Source organism: Vulpes vulpes, chromosome 6 (genome assembly GCF_048418805.1).
Source record: "Vulpes vulpes isolate BD-2025 chromosome 6, VulVul3, whole genome shotgun sequence".
NCBI classification, from domain to species: domain Eukaryota; kingdom Metazoa; phylum Chordata; class Mammalia; order Carnivora; family Canidae; genus Vulpes; species Vulpes vulpes.
The window spans coordinates 59,178,239-59,191,526 of record NC_132785.1 but is presented as its reverse complement, the minus strand read 5'-3'; the positions used below and the strand labels follow the sequence as shown (position 1 = coordinate 59,191,526).

The window sequence follows — 13,288 nt, the reverse complement described above, 5'->3', positions numbered from 1 at the left end:
GTCAGTGCGCACGAGAAAGCTCCCCTGGAGAACACTGTTATAGACCCGTAAAGGACACAAAACCCCGTGTGATGTGGTGCCCAGCTGGAGGGACAGGGCTAAGTGCCAAAATAAGAAGACACAGAAGCAGAATAACAGTTGGTCTGACTGTCCTCCTCCTCCTGCTTGCTCTCCCAGCTTGTCTTCCATCAGAATTTAATCAGACTCTATACACCAGTGTATTTCTATGTGGTCAGAAAACCAGTGGAGTATAAAGCGTTGAGCACAGGTCAGGAGCTGTGGACAGAGTGGACTCTCATCATTCATGGTGGCTGTGTTTTACAGCAGTACCCGGACCCTGGACCTTCCCTGGGGACACAGGCTGTGCCCGAGATCCTCAGCTCATGAGGGCTCATCAAGAGGCCAGTGTGCACCCATGCTTCATGTGTGTTCCTGTGATGGCCCGGCCACAGGCACCCAGGTGTGTGTCTATGGACAAGCTTACCATGGGAACTGGGGGGCTGAGTGAAGGAGCTCCCCCTCCCCAGGATGGGTGGGCCTGCTGTGGTCAGTTGAAAACTGGGAAAGAGGGAAGCCATCCTTGCCTGACTGCTGAGCTGGGAGGCTGGTCACTTCCCACCTTCCAACAGGAACAGCAGACCCAGCTCACCTTGGGTGCCCACCTGCCAGCTCTGCTGGGGCTCCTGCCATGGACTCCCAGGACCCCTCCACCTCCTCTCACCTCCTCCTCAGCCTCCATAACCACAGGATCCCGCCCCTTTCAATAGATCTCTTCCTACAGGTACACTCCCTGGTAGCCCGGCTCCTCTGGAGAAGGTGGACTGCTGACACCCCATCAGCAACTGCTGCCTGTTTGCTGGTGTGGACGCCAACCTGGGTGAGGCCTCAGAGTCCTGGGCCCACAGCAAGGGGCATGGGGCTTCTGTCAGCACCTGGACCCTGGTGGGCATCGCCAACACAGGTGTGCCAAGCTGTCACCTTAACTGACAATAACGCCCTCACCTGCCCTTGCTCAAGACAACATGCCGCCTGGCTTCTGTTTCACAGCCACATCCTGTGCAGGGGAGGGGGAGGCCACATAGTCATGTACCGCGGGGACCGGGCACAGGTGCGGACCTCACTTGTGACTACGTCATCGTGTGTGGGACTATCAGATCACTGTGCTGTGCACCTGAAACTAGAGTTAAGTTACCAACCTTCAACTGAAAATTTCTTAAAAAGCACTTTTTAAAAAAGCAAAAAAATTTCGATTCAAATGACTATAAATAAAATTAACTATAATATGAAAAAAAAAACAGTTGCCTTTGAGTGATTTCCATTTTTCTAGTATTTTTAACTCTAATGGGTTTATTTTTATAAGGAACTTTTGAAATGTAATGATTACCAAGTGGATTTTATATGAGTGACAAAAAGTTTTAATGGCAATTTCAAAGCATATAGAAACTGTAAGGTAGTAGCTGACGTAAAACGGACAAACTATTGATTTCACTTTGTTCACTTGGGTTCCGACTCACATTGTTTTCTTGTTGTCACATTGGTGATCCTATTTGAACAAATACCCTTGCCTTAGAGATAATTATGTATTTGAGAAGATCCGACGGGAACTTTCAGAACGCCATTAGCTCCAGAAGACACCTGTCTGACACCTGTCTGACACCTGTCTGACACCTGTCTGACACCTGTCTGTATTTGATCTTGGATAGAATCGCCATGTTGGGGGGGGTCTCAGAACCTCCCCAGCCCCACCCTCCATTCATCCCCCCACATCCCCCAGAGCACCCCGAGTTGTGGAGAGAGAACAAGGGCCTGGGCCTTTCTTTGCTTGCTCAGCTCCCATCAAACACAGTCTATTAAGCCCTAAATCTACTCTATTTGAATTCACTTTACTTCATCTTTTGGGAACTGTTTTGAGGGGTTGTTTGTAGTGACCCCCACGTTGGGTCTCCTCAGCCCGCCTCCATCTGCGTCCCAGGCCTCTCCCCTCTGTCTGGGCCAGGGGAAGCCACTGTCCACACACTCCACCGCTGGTTCTCTCATTTCTATGGATTCTTGCCCGTGAGAAACAGCCGCAGAAAACTAGAATATTCCAGAAAAGTGAACAGTCTGACTCCTTCTTTATTAAGCCAGGCTATGGCTTTAGCAGTGGCTACGTGCATTCACCTCAGAGCACCACTTCAGGTGCTCCTCAGCTGCTCCGTCCACCCCATGGCCCGCAGGCCTGGGGGCAGAGGGTCCTTGGTGCCACCGGTCCCGAGGCTTCCCCATCACTCCTCAGGCGCCCGGGCACCACCCACCTCTGTCCGGAGAAGTCTTTCCCTGAAACATCTCACCTAACTCTGGAATGTGCCGTGTCTTCTACTGGGCCCCTGTCACCTACGTGTACCCAGCGCGTGAGAACAGCAGGACCTGAGCTGCTACAGGGCAGCTGTGCAGACGGCCTCCTCCTCCCCACTGGGATCACTGCTTCCTCTGCACCAGCATCGATGTCAGTGCCCCTCCGAGGGTCTCTTTCCCCGCTAAGTGGCCTGGAAGAAGGTAACCATGAACAGGAGAGCCCACCTGGAGGACCCCCCACATGCAGGGGAGTGGCGGGGTTGTAGGCAGCCTTCCCAGGCCCTCCAGGCAATCATCCTAACCGCCGAGAGGCTTGCGTGCCTCACCTCCACCTGGCACATGGACTTCCCCGCCCCAGTGAGGAGCAGCCCGCAGCCCAGCCAGCAACCTGGCCACATAGAGTGTCCCCTAGTAGCAGCAGGGTGGTGTCATCCCCTTTTCTCGGGTCCTGGTCACAGAGCACCCATTTGTCATTTTCTGCAGGAACCAGGTTTTGGAGCCTTGTCAGCACAGAACCTGGCTCTCTGATGGGAAGGAAACAGGTTTCTGGAGGGTCCCAGAGCAGGAGGAGCAGGAAGCCGACTGGCTGCGTAATATGTGAATGGGTCATTTCCTGTCATACAGAGGAAGCGTGCAGGCCCTGGGAGCATTGCTTTGATGGGGTCAGCTCTTGGGAAGTAAGTTGGGGACCCCGGAGAGCCCTAAGACAAGGGGAGGAGTGCATGTCAGGCTGCCCTGGAGGTGTGGCCCAGGCCATGGGGTGCCTGGGAATGAGTTAGGACACAAGGCCTCTCACCAAACCAGTGGGACAGATGCTTCGGGGCCAGGTCACAATAGGGCCGATCTCCTTCTGAGCGAAGGGTCGAAGATTTCAAGTCAATTGTCTTCCTTTGTAAAGTCTGCTAGTGTCTAGGGTGTAAGACAACATGATTTGTTCCTTTCAAAATAGAGCAATTTGTGTCTCTTTGAATATGAAATGTTCCAGTGATGATTGTGTGGCTTTATTGCCTCAAGTTGCTGTCTGTTCCACATCCCGACATTCAAGAGTAACCATCGCAAATCTCAGCCTTCACTCCATAGTTCCTCTTGGCCTGAGCATTTCAGGGGAATGGATTCCAGAAGACAGACTTTCGATAATAACCAAGTCTGACACTCTTCCCTTCCCAGAAACACAACGCATTTTCAGATTAAGGAAGTCGTTCATTGTTGGAGAGTCCATCGGATTGATTACCAGTTTCACCAAATCTAAGTGATTACAGTGGGGATATCCCAATTTCAGAGGTATTAAAATGTAAAAAAAAGTTCATGCTACAATCGATGAAATACAATGCTCACAATAGCCAGCATTTACTGAGACCTTATCATGCTGTGATTCCAAGTACTTCACATGTACTGGCTCATTTCAGCCTCAGCCCAGTCCCGTGAGTTAGGTCTTGCCATCCTCCCGACTGCACGAATGTGTAAAGCCAACCCAGAGGCGAAGGCGGTAGAGCCAGGAGAGACCTGGGCGGCTGGGCTCCACGGTGCCCTGCCCGCTACTCCTGCTGCTGGCTGAAGGGATGTGGCTCCCCGGGGGCAGGTGTTAATGCTCAGATTCCAGCACCTACTTCAGGTTGGACAGAGTCCAATTACTGCTAAATGAAACTAACACCTATTTAAAGACAAATAGCCTTTAGCGAGACCACTCCTTGCCAAGAGTTCAGTAAAGACACCATAATATTAAGACCTCGTTGCCCAGGAGAGATGCTGCCCATGGGTTCTATGATCCAACCCATTTTCTGCAAAATTGTACAACCAGAGACCCCTGAGTACCGTGTCTGTAGACCGGGGACACAGGGCGGTTCTCACACTGCCCCCATCACACCCTGTCCCACTGGACAGCAAGCAAGGGGACACACTCACTCAAATTGCAACACCATGCCACACTAGGGGTGCCAGGAACTCTGAACCCCTGCCCTGCACACATGGACACGAGCCCCCTTCCTAGGCTTGCCTGGACCATTTCTCAAACTCATCTCCCCAGAGAGGGATTCAGAGGCAGCCGCCCATGGGTGCAGACATGGCTGAGGTTCGTGGGGCAGAAAGAGGGGTGGCTGACTTGGCTCTGATGGACCCACCAGGCTGCTGTGCCCAGTCCCAGAAGGTGGAATTCTGCATTCAGGCCTTTGGCTACCATGAAGGCACCTGAGTCAAGGGAGGAGGTAGACCTGCATTCTTGGCTTCGGTTGTGACTGACACATCGAGATAAGGCATGGGCCCCTGTTTGTCCCCTTGCTGGGGCCCACAGATACGGGGTGGGGGGTGAGAATTCAACCCTGCATGCTTCAAAGCTTGGCTGTTTGTGTGTTGGGAGTGTGTTCCTCAAAAATGAGAATGTCAGAATTTAAACAGGCCCCAGGAACCAGCACAAATAACGCCTTTATTTTCAGCAGAAGGACTCAAGCCCAAGAGAAGTAGCTAGTGTCAGGAGTAGGAAAAAAATGGGTGGTTTCAGGTAATCAAAAAATCCAAAAGAAGAAAAATTCAGACATTTATATGCAAAGGTAATAAACCATTTTTAAAGATTTGCAGTGACCCAGGGCGAAGAGATCATCCTGCTGTAAAACACCACATACTGCCTGTTTTTTTGTGTCTTTTTGCTTCAGTGCTGTCTTTGTGGGCTCTTAGGATTTCCTTAGCTCATTATTTTTCCTTTAAATGTATGTTCTCAAATCTTTGCTTCAAATCTAGGGATAATAGCAAAATTGTTTTCTAGAAGGACTCAACTACAATTATTTAAGTAAAACCAACTGGATGAGGACCCATGTTATAAATTGCACCTTCATTATACACTTTCTTCAAAATTAAAGGTGCCTGCAGTATCAACCAATGCTGAGAAAGGAATGAAAATTAACTCTAGTAATAATTCCAACCTTTGTCTCCAGAAATAAGCACACAAAATTCTAAAGGATTTTCAAAACCATGATATAGGAAATAAATATTCTCTGTGTCAGAAATATACACTATTTCTAGAATGATAAAAATCCTGCTACTAAATCCTTTCTCCCAGGGGCCAGGAATTTATATCCTGAAACATCATTTTAACTTTTCAAAAAGAAAGAAATCATATTTTGAGAGTGTAACCAATACCTTCCAAAAAATGATAGTTTTTTTTCTTCATTTTTAAGATAAAACTTCCCAGATATCTGATAGATGGCAACAGTGATGCCCACTAACGCACCAGTAAAACTGAGGTACATGCATAATGGCATTTTTAGGTTTGTGTTTCAGGAACTTACAGTTTTTCAGAAATGCTTGGAAGAAAGATTCAGCCATTGGGTTTGTGCAACGTGTGCCACGCATGAAATACAACATAAAGTGAGGCTCTTGAATCTCATGTGCTGGCAGCGTGCAAGAAGCTACCCTCTGTACATTAGCTCTGGGCCACAGGAAGTCGTCAAAGTCATGGCAGGCTTAACTGGAGCTTGTACCCTGGAAGTGTGATTTGCATGCAGCAGTAGAAAAGCACTGGACCTGACCCCAAAGTTTCAGAGACGGCCAAGTAGTGCAGGTTAAAACAGAAACAAACCCAGAAGTGCCGAGATGCAATTTCTGACAGATAATTATCTGCTTAACGTCCTCTGATATTGTTGACGTTGGCTGTTAGTATTTAAAACTACCTATTTTGTACCCAATTTTTATATCTAACTCTTCTCTAATGATCAAAAAGTCTGCAGTTCTAATCTACATTCTGATTCCCTGAAAAGTAAAAAAAAAAAAAAAATGCAATCAAACATTCCTGTTGCATATTTAATATACTTCCCTGTCTTGTAGAAAACCTGGTCAGGCCAAGGTAGCCACAAATCACTGGACAATCGGGATTCAAAGGTTTAAATGACGTTGATGGGAGGATAGAGGTCCCGTGAGATGCAATAAGGAAGAGCCTTCGACTGCATTTGTCTTCACCGTGGGGTAAATCCCTGTCCTTTGCTGGGCAGTCTGAGAAAGACCACGGGAGCCTCGACGGAACATGTCAGTGTTTTCTTCTGCGGATTTTTACCCTCCTCCTCCTCCACCTGACAGTCCATCACACAGGTAAACAAACCGCTGGAGGACTTGGAGCCAGTCAGTGTCCCCTCCACCTGGAGCTGCCAGCCCTCATGCCCCTGGGGCTCTGGCCACCCTGCCTCCACGCTGCACCTGTCATGCTCATAGGCGCTGCACTTATCACGCTGCACGTGCCACGCTGCACTTATCATGCTCATAGGCAACGGCCGCCCTGCCTCCACGGGACCCAGCCTCCACCCTCGCCAGCCAGAGCAGACCCACAAGACTAGCCCTGGCCATGACTCACAGAGGGAGGCTCTGGAGGAGCAGTTTGCCCAGATCACCCCTCACCTGCTTCCCAGGCCCTGGCTAGTCTGTGCATCTGCCCCACCGGCGCCCAAGGCCAGGGGCCCCTCATGTCCACACTTGCCCACCCGTCCCCCCAACCTATCTTCAGCAAGAAAAGAGCAGCTCCTCTTCCAACAGAGGCTGCACATCATGGCACTGCGTGGAGAGGACACCAGGGGGTGGAGTGCCCAGCGGGTGAGGGGTGAGTGGAGAGGGGAGGGTGCCCCTGCATTCTTCTCTCCCCTGCAGGATGCTCCATAGACCATCTCTGCGGTGGAAGACTTGCCCTCCATGCAGCACCCATTCTTGGGGTCCAGCCTGCAGGCTGCTTGAGCATCCTAATGCCTGTGCCCTGAGTGGGGGCAGAGGGCCACATGTGACCAGTGGTGACCCCATAAGTGATGACATCCTCCACTGCTCTGAGTCCCGGGCAGAGAAAAGGCCCTCAGGCCATCCAAAGAAGAGGACAGTAAGTACAACTTCCTTTTATCTTTCTTAAATAACTGGAGAGGAAAATTAGGCACAAGACCAGAGTCCCAAGCCCCCACTTTCTCCCTCCCAAGCTCCTGCCCCCACCGGGCTTGTCCTCCTGGAATTGCCTGGCACGCACACCCCAACAGAACCTTTTATTCCTCCACCCAGTGGCCAGATGCATCTCAGGCAGGAGGAGGCAAAGCCACCTGCATGTTAAAATAGGAATTATTAAAAGAAGAACTTTTCATCAAGACCACCAAATAGTTAAAGAACATTATGATTTTCTGGTCAGAAGTGTGCTATGATACCTGGTGGTGGTTGGCACTATGAATAAAGCCTATTTCTGTACCATTTCTTCCACAGTGAAAACACTCCAGAACTTTTCTTTACCATTTCCTTTATGTGAAGCAGAAAGCTGACTCTCTGACAATTAGCAATCTTTTCTGTCACATCCAGTTCAACCTGAGCATGAAAATAAAGCCACCACATGAGGCAGCTCTGTCAGTGGGAGAAAGTATGAGGGAGCTTGTCAGGGCTTTTCCTGACAAAGTATATAATGAAAGCCAATGAATCCTGGTTCTTTTCTCCCTAAAATGAACGTGAAATGGATTTTAAAATCAGAATTTAAGGTGTTCATGATATTGTAAAGCACAAACTAACTGCAGCAGAGTAAAATATATACAATTAGAATCCTAGTTGTGAAAGACTTCAGTGCAAGGGATATTTGTTGGAGTTGAAAACACACAGAGGTGTGTTAAGTAAAGCATAAAAACATACACTTGTGTAAACTAATTGGATAATGACATATATTACCAAAACTGTCAGCTTCCACTGTGCCTTAAAAGTTCTTTTGTTAGGCGCGCAATTTCATTGTTAAGATAGCAAAACGACACAAAAATACCTGTTTGCCAGCGTTGGCCCAGAGCATGTCCCTGCCTATCTGGGTGCAGATAAACACTCCTGCTGCTCCCTCACTATCTGCTTTCTGCTCCTGTCCGTGGGTGGGCGAACCGGTCACTGCCTTGGCGTCTCTGAAACTGTCAAAGTTGAGTACTTTAAAATTGCACACCGTGGTCTTCATCTCCACCTCTCCATTCTTCCGTTCTGAACCAAGGATGGGCTTTGCAAAGCCTTTAGCGTAAGCCAGGGAAAAAAAACAAAAAACAAAAACAAAAACAAAAACAAAAAACATGATTCCATGGGACCTTCACAAAAAAGGTACCTGAGTGAAATTACCAGTGAATATAAAAGAACCGAGTCTACCCAACAACCAAAATCCAGCAAAAAGGACATTATTTTGACCAGTGCTAACACGGCCCACGCCATCCTATGTATTTCTCAGCAGGCAAACAGTTTTTCCTTTTTCCACCCCACCTCTCTCTCTTTCCTTTCCTTTTCTTTCTTTCTTTCTTTCTTTCTTTCTTTCTTTCTTTCTTTCTTTCTTTCTTTCTTTCCTTCCTTCCTTCCTTCCTTCCTTCCTTCCTTCCTTCCTTCCTTTCCTTGTCCATGGAATGATAGAGCCAAGAAAATGAACTTAGGCAACCACCAGAAACAAGCCCCAAACAAACAGCTAGAGCATTCTATCAGAAAGATCCTTCTTCTGTGTTTGCAAGCTCAGTAAACTAGATGTGCTAATGCTTCATTATTCTCACAGCTCTGTGTTAAATGTAGCAGAAAATGACCTTTCTCTCATTGGCCCTGGCCCCTAGATCTGAATCCGGGAACGCTAGGGCTGTTTTCAGGATCCAACATAAAGGTGGGGTTGGCACACATTGTCGCAATCACCAAAACATAACTTTTTACCAACTTGAGGGAGAGAACAAAAGTCACAGTTGCCCAAGTAGCAAGAGTCAGTGCTACAAGCGTAGGTGACGATTCCAGCCCTACCTGATACCCACGGCCTGTTACTCCCACACCGGGAGCTTCCAAGTGAAGTTCAGCACACGCACATCTCACCAGAAGAAACAGCCACTCTGCCTGTGGGTCATGCAGTGCCCTGCACCCAGGCGCCACCAGGTCCTAGACGACGGTCCCAGGGGCCGCACACACACCAGTGCGAGGGCTGAGCTGCCCGGGGGCTCCATCTGGGATCCGCTTGGAAGTCACTGCAGTTCAGGCACCCAGACACTCTCCTCCTGCACCCCCCTCAACGCCGCTTTGCAGAGAAAGCACAGCAGGTTGTGCCCTCAGCCGTCCCCTTTCACCTCTCGCCATCGACCAAGGACACCCCCTCCTCCTACCTCGCGTGCCCCGCGCAGCTGCCGGTCGGTCCAGGGCTCTGGGACGCTCCGGTCCTCGTGGGCGCCGACAAGCTCTGCCTGTGAATTACAAACGTCCTGTGGCAGCCGGCTGGGTCCCCGGCAGCCGCCGCAGCCCTGGCAGTGATGAGCACAGCTTGAGACCATCACAATTAACCAAACATTGTGTGGCAGCAACAAATCAACAACGAACACCAGAGCACAAATCAGGCAAAGTCCCATTTCAGAGGGATGCTGAAAGCCAAAGTCGCCGAACGCCACGTTCCTTCTTCAAGATCATTCCAGCCAGCCCCTTGGAGCTATTTTTACTGTACCATAATGCACTAGGTCTGGCTTTTACCCTATTGAAAGAGCATGAATATATTATTATCCACACAAAAGAGCAGGTTATTGTTTATGAATTACCAGCCTTCCCAGCAACAAAGGCTATTTTCATAAGAAAACTCAATTTCATTTTAGCTCCAATTTGATTACCAGCTGAAGAAAAGAAGCTCTGCCCTAACCCTCAAAGGATTTTTATTCATACCATTGAATGGGCTTTATTGCTTCCTTTTCAAAACTGACGTAGAAAGCTTTTAGAGTAAAACATTGACAAAAAATTATTGCGCTGCTATTTTGTGCAATAACAGAGCAGAAGAGGGCAATGATTTCTCCGCCATCCTTCACAGCACTTCAGAATAGCAAAGGCTGGAATTAATGACAGACCGGAGAGAGGACGCCAGCTAAGGTCTCACAATGCACGTCAAATCTAAATGATCACCATACATTGAAAGACCCCAAAAAAGCCCACAGCTGATTGATTCACGGCTTTCACGAGAAAGACAGGCTTGAAGAGTTTATTGCACCACAATTTACTCGGAATTATCATAAAAATGAATGTAGAGGCTGAATGTCACCCCGGCACGCTCCAAAAACACACACCCAGGGACAAAGTTCATGAGGAACGAACGCCTGTCACGGCAACGTCGGAGGGCCGCTGGCTGTCCGTGATCGGCTTGAGTCACCGCTGTCATGCAGGGCCAGGCTTGACCTGGGCTCCGTGGAGGAGCAGCCTCCCTCACGCCAGAACATCCTTCCATTTAAAGTGGGAAAACCTACGGCTGCAAACAATGGCCCCGTGTCCCAGATGCTGGACCCAGTCGCCCTGCACCCAGACCGGCTGTCCTGGGGCTGCCCTGAGGGTGTGTGTCTGTTGGCTGGTTTGTTTTCATTCCCCAAGGAAGAAGTTTGCAAGGACTCAGTGGCTCACAAAAACAGTTTTGGGGCAAATGTTTAAATGATACAGGGAACCGCTGCTAAAATGGCATTCTCCACATGCATGGCACTTCTCTTTTCATTAAAATTTGACCAATAATGGTTAAGCTAGCAGGGTTGCCAAAGAAACCTGCACTTGATATTATGAAAATAGAATCTATGGTGTAGTAACTTGGCGTTGCAGGTGCCCCAGCCAATGGCATGTTCACGCTGGCACCTGGGGCAGCACGGGACTAGCCAAGATGGAAAGGATGCCCTTAAAAATCTGGCAGCCCGTGGGGCAGTTCCTCTGCTGGCTCACCCAAACAGTACAGCTGGCACTGGTAAGCAAGGAATGTGTCATCTTCAGTGTTTTATTAGGAAAGCAGCATTTATACTTAAAAACAAACAAACCAAAGAAAGGTAAAACTACCCTGGTTGGCCGTTACATTTTTTAAAGGCTGTCAAATACAAATGTCAGATGCTAGAGTTTCCTTCCCTGGCAGTCAGGCGACCGGAGCTCCACTGTGCTCTGGGACACAGGACAATGTCCAGTTGTGATACAACATTTTCAATGACATCCCCCCCCCCCCCACCGCTCCAGAGCAGCCACCATGTCTGTTGACAATGTCACAGCTAATGTGCAAAGAACCCAACTTCCCGCAAGCACTCACATGCTTATATTGAAGCTTCAGCATTGGGCTGGTGACAATAAGATGACATCCTGGAAACAGCCAGTTCAGTTAATAAAAACAGACCAGTCTGCATCTGAAGATCCTTCAGATCTCTATGGTAGTCATGTTTTCCATTTCACCGAGAACACGAGCCTGTGCTCCCGAGGAAATACAGGTCCCTGCAAGCCTCTGGTGATGATATTTTCATCAACCGATCAATCCATATTGAGATGGATCAAACTAATCATCCTTTGTGTTACATGTGTTTTCTGTTTAAAGACACTTTAATGTATATTGTCCCTTCATTAACATGGAACCCGTGGCCAACAGCATGCAACTCAGGCCTGAGCAAGGCTCTTCTGACACACATGTTTTCTCTGCGAGGCCCATCACTGCCTCATGCTTGGAAACATCAGCCAGCACTGCGACACTGTGCGTGGGGCCACTTCAACCAGCAAAACCCCACCAAAAAAGAGGTTGAAAATGTGGTAACAGGACCCTAAAAAAGACTGCAGTTTTAAAGCACAAGAACCAAAACAAGGATGGGGGTATTGTGTTGTTCGAACTGGGCTGGAAAGGAACACGATGGTCGACCCAAATTTTTCACCCCCCTGCAAAAACTTGGGTGTTACAAATAAATTTTATTAAGTAGGAGAATTCATGGACACAGGATCTGTGAGCAATGAGGATCCATGTATTCTCTTTCTGACACAAGGCCATCTGCAATGGTCTCCTCCCACAATGCACTCATAGAGGCTCTAACCCCCCGTGACTCTCTGTGGAGATAAGCACTCAAGGAGGTAATGCAGGTGAGATGAGGTTGTAAGGCTGGGGTCCCATCTGATAGCATTGGTGGCCTTGAGAGGACCAACAGCTCTCTCTTCCTCTCTGCACATGTGCACCGAGGAGAAGTTGTATGCAGGCCAGGAGGCATGCTCTCCCCAGACACTGGCCTTGCCCGCACCCTGACAGCAGACTTCCACCCTCCAGTATTGTGAGTTAACATCTCTTACAGACGCTGCCCAGGTCATGGTATTTTGCTCTGGCAGCCCAAGCTGACTAAGACCAAGGCAAAGAGAGGAGCAGAGATGTGGCATTATCGATCAACCAATAAGCACTGGTAAACACCTACTGTTTACTAGCTGGCATCTGCAGGCAGAACGACAGGAGCCGACTGGAAGGTTGCAGTGAGAGCAGAGATGTGGGCCTCGCTTTGGGGAACACAAGCCTATGTCCCACGGAAAGGTGACACTCGAGGCTGGTGAAAGACTGGCCACTCTGAGTACAGCAGGATGATAGTTTTAGGCAGTAGGAGTCGCGGGGAGCCAGCCAGCCTGGGGGGCCTGGGGGCCCACCAAACAGAGGGGCAACTGTTGAAAATGTGGGCCTTGCTGATGTCACAGTCACTGGGGGAGTACCTGTGTCCACCTTGTCATGAGGTCCTGGAAATCTGTCTTCTTAACTCACTGCCACAGGCAGCTCCTACTCCTCCAGCTAGAAAAACACAGGTCTCAGTTGAGCAGATAAGGTCCAAGTGACCTAGAGAAGTTGACCAGTATTGACCGGAAGCACCATGCACAACAGGTAAATGACAGGGTCTTCAGATGAGCCTCCCCTGGGGAGCAACAGCTCCCCCCTCACCTGGCAGCAGGGACCCACCCACCTGCGTTGGCTGGCCATCAGCCAGGTAGCCAGCTCGGCTCACAGGATGCCCTCAGTGTGCTCAGGGAGGCTTAACTCAGGAGTAAGGATGTTCATGGCCTTTAATAACACTTAACTTGAAGGGACAAAGGAATGCACAAAATAGATGAGACATGCACCCCCTCATAATGACTTTATGTTCAGGATAAATACGAAGGGACCACTGAAAACGAAAGGAAGCTTTCTTCCAAGCTGTTGTGATGTCCACAAAGCCAGAACGATCTGACCAGACCGACTCAT

At 49.1% G+C, this 13,288-nt stretch overlaps 1 long non-coding RNA gene across 1 annotated transcript in view; it reads right to left on the bottom strand.

The window, feature by feature from the left end:
• LOC112927459 (uncharacterized) overlaps positions 1-9,712 on the bottom strand; it is a 587,636-nt gene extending 577,924 nt beyond the window's left edge. Inside the window, exons 1-2 of the long non-coding RNA XR_012002062.1 lie at positions 9,423-9,712; positions 8,084-8,313 (exon numbers count right to left, since the gene is read on the bottom strand). This is a non-coding gene — a long non-coding RNA (uncharacterized lncRNA). The remainder of the gene's footprint in view (positions 1-8,083; positions 8,314-9,422) is intronic.
• Positions 9,713-13,288: the final 3,576 nt, after the last annotated feature.